The sequence below is a fragment of the Dendrobium catenatum genome, unplaced genomic scaffold, assembly GCF_001605985.2.
Source record: "Dendrobium catenatum unplaced genomic scaffold, ASM160598v2 fragScaff_scaffold_334, whole genome shotgun sequence".
Lineage (NCBI taxonomy): Eukaryota > Viridiplantae > Streptophyta > Magnoliopsida > Asparagales > Orchidaceae > Dendrobium > Dendrobium catenatum.
Window position 1 is genome coordinate 5,101,700 of NW_021318796.1, and position 4,276 is coordinate 5,105,975.

Sequence of the window (4,276 nt, forward strand, 5' to 3'; positions counted from 1 at the left end):
CATGGTTGCTCTTACTCTTGTGCATTTTGTGGCCAGACTCAAGAAAATAAAAATATAATAAATAGAAAAATACAATATCTGACTCATACTCCTAATCTACCCGTTCTTGAGTCTTCCTTTCGTTCTGAGTCACTTGTGATCTTCCTGAAATGTTAGTACTCAAGGACAATAACAAATAAACTAATATTCAATGAAAAGTTATTTCAAAACAATTATTATTTGGCATCATCAAAATCTCAAACTCGGGGTCATGGGTTGCAACAGATTTGGATTTAGGAATTTTGGATGTTTGGAAATTTGAGTTAAGATATTTGAGAATAAGTTTGATACTTAAAATTGAAATTTCACTATCTTGCATTTAAAATGGATGATGAGGGAATTGATGATGGAACCTGATAAAGATCTCATGGTTCCGTCGTCCCGGGCCATTGTGATCCCTGGTTTACTTAGTCAGAGGAGGTAGTCGACCCATCCTGACAGAAGGATCCTTATCGCCAGCCATGGGTTGCTTCATCCTAGGGGACCTTGTAGACTAGGGGTGAGTGTTTGTCTAAGGGAACAAATTTGAATCCACCTTAGCTAACAGAGGGCTTTGTGCCCTATCGATGATATCCTATTGATTCATATCTGAAGGATTTGATAATATTAAGAACCATATTGGTTGTGGCCATAACTGATATTTTGTTGTACCATTTGGCAGTAAAACCACTCAGTTCAAAGAGCCCCGGGTCATAACCCTATATCTTACGGTGCCATTTTGTGGCAAAACCATCATTTAAAGGACACATACTACGTCCTTACTAGGAGGAGATTGTTTGAGAATGGATCATAGTGATATTCTCAACTTGGAATTAGCTTTATGTAAGCTAAGGTAATTTTTAATTTGTGCACCCTGGCAAACTGTTACAGAGGGTGGATGGATTTTGTATTAAGTATTTCATATTTAATTTTTGAATTTTAAATATATTGGTGTTTGGAATTTTTGTACTATCGGGCATTTGAATGATATTTGAAAATATTTGTGAACCCCTCCGGTTGAGATTTTCATTCAACATGCCATCATCGAGGTAAGAGGAGTTATTTTCCATTGTTGATTGAATCATGTCAACTATGTCAGGTTATCGATAGAGGATCGAGTTTGGTAGGCTTTTGGGCCTTGTAAATGATTTTTTTTTATTATAGACCTTGAAGGATTAATATGAATGTATAAAATAAATATCCCGGTCTACCTCATGACCACATATGTATTTAATAATTTGAGACATGTAGATTCCTATCTACCCGCATAGATGAATCTGACTCGAACTTGGATTTATTTCTTGACCCACATAGCATCCTTAGACGTTACGTGTGTACCCATAACACGCTCGTCAGGGCCCATGCGGGTATTTTTGGAGCATTTTATAATTATTTGATGAACCTTATAAACTCCTATTTACTTGTTTGGGAGGATTGAGTTCAAACTTATTGACCCGCATAGCATTCCTATATGTCACGTGTGTGAATACATCACGCTCCCGGGGCCCTTACGTGTATTTAGGAGTATTTTATGATTATTTATTGAACCTTATTGACACCTATTTATTTTCTTAGGAGGATCGTGTTCAAATTCATTGACCCGTGCAGTATCTCTAGACGTCACGTGTATATTCAAAACACGCTCACTAGAGCCCATTTAGGTCTTATGATTGCACTTGCCCCTTTTGTGTACCTATGTGTATACAAATTAAAGTGCATATGTGGGGATATTTTTGAGATATTTAATAATGCTCAATTGTATGGATGGTTGTCATTTGAAGGCAACATTATATTTGGATACTTGTAGATGCCTTTTGTCTGCTTATATGAGTGTTATAGATTAGGTGTCATATTATAGCAGTTTGTGGATTGAATTATTTGCTGCATTGTACAGGTAGACTGTCGTGTTCACGATCAGTTTCTTCATGAGTATCGATTGGAAAATTGTTGCATTTACATATATATATTTTTATCACTAGTGGGAACTATTATATACATTCTCAAGGCAGTCAATTTATAAGTAGAGAGAGAGACATTTTCTAGAGAGAGAGACATTTCTAGAGAGATAGATTTTCAAAATTGGATTTCTTGGTTGTTTGGCAGTAGCGTTGGCGAGAATGATAGGCCAGTAGGCTACCAACTAAAGTGGTCGGACCACAGCAGACCTGAATTGTGGTAATTCTGCTTTGCAGCAAGAATTGATCATTTCAGATTGCTGGATTAATCCGAAGATTTCATCTAAAATACCTTTGGTGATCAAAAAACCAAGTGAGGTTCCTACGAAAGGTTTGTCTCTAGTTATTGGTAAAGGCAAGCAAGTGGCAATTGACTCAAATTTGGAAACTCCTTCTTGGACTATGAAGATTAAATCAAATGACATCGACTCATCATCATATGATATGAAGATCTTTATAAACAGGTTTGAAAATACTGTCAAACCTAATTGTTTATCGAAGGGAGACCCTTCAATTCAAAATTTGGTCGCAAGCATACATTGGTTGTTTGTGAGAATGTCCAGGTGAATGAAGAAGGAATGGTTGGTGATATGGTAAACACTTTCTCGTATAATCCATGGGCTAAACATCCATACATCAAGCTGAACATGCCGAAGGGAGATTCATTCATGTCAGAGGATGGCAAGGGAATTAAACTATATGATCCAAATATGATTGAGAATACTGCTAAACTCCAAAAATCCATTGTGGTGAAGGTTTTTGGCAAAGTAATTACAGTTCAGATAATAGCTGTGGAGCTGAGACGATAATGGGCTCAATTTAGAAAATTTCACCTTACTATCCTTGGCTCATGATGGGTGCTATGTTCCTTCTTTTCACAAGAATCAATGGAAAATGTGATTTTAAGAGGGCCATGGTTTGTAAATGGCCACATAATTGGTCTTGACAAATGGAATCACAAATTGTCTACTACATCTCTGAAGGGTATGACGTCTCTAGTGTGGGTAAGAATACCGAATCTTCCACTCTATTATTGGGATGAAATAAATATTGCCAGGATTGCTTCATTAATTTGAACTCTTCTGTTAATTGATGGTGATATGTTCTAATGGGGAAGAAGGAAGTTCGCAAGAGTCTGCATCCGTTTGGAGTTAGATAAGCAATTGTGACTAGGTGTTTGGGTGGATGGGCATGATGAACGATTCTTTCAATAAGTTGAGTATGCAAAAATCTCATCATTTTGCTACAATTGTAGAAGGATAGGTCATTTGAGCAATTCTTGCAAGCTAAAGGAAGGTATTGATGCTAACTCGTCAATACCTATTTCTACAGAAAAAGATTTAGGATTACCTTTGGTTAGTAATCCTAAGGAAGTTTTCACCTCCATAGCATATCAAAATGAAATAAAAGAAAAATAATTGCCGAAATCATACCTGTCTGTAAATCCTGTAAGGAATCCCGCTGAATCGATGCCGCTCCAATCACTTCTCCGCATTGCCTGCACAAAATTAGCCTCAATCATTATCGCCTCTCTTGATTATAAAACACAAGCAGAGGGAAGCTCTGGGGTAGTTATTTGATATCCATACACGTGAAGGCTCCAATCCTTCTCTACCTCTCTCGGTTCGCAAGCTCTAACCTATGACAACCATCTGATTTGCAATCTCTGATCCTTCCCATCCTGAGCTCTTGCTTCTCTGACCTAGTGAGAGAGACGGAGAAAGAGAGAGAGAGAGAGAGAGAGAGAGAGAGAGAGAGAGAGAGGAGAGAGAGAGGTTAGAGAAGCCGACCTATCTTGCTCCTCAAAAGCCGAATTCCCCTATCTACTGAACTCCATATCCCTAGCCGAACCTATCCCCATTGCTCCCTATTTGCCTCCTTCGGCGTTCTTCTTGTCCAATAGAAGCAACAAACCGAGATCTCGATTGCTGTGAAGGTAACTTTCTCCCTGCCATGCTCTTCTTCGGCCAAATCGTGTGAAGCCGCCGACTCTAATGAGGGTAATAAGGGATTTAACTCAATGTGAGAGTTAACAGTGCCTAAATCCTGTTTAATTGAGTTTAGAATTAATCCTACTCAATTTACATAAATCATGTACAACTTTTTTTTTTATATAATTAATAATAATTATAATTATTATTATATTTAATTAAAATTATTTATGATTTAATATTTAAGTTATATTTAATTTTATTAATAATGTTTAGTTTTAATTAAATAGATTATAATAATTTTATTATGATTATAATTAATTATATTATTAATGATTAACTATAATTAGTTAAAATTAATTATAATTATTA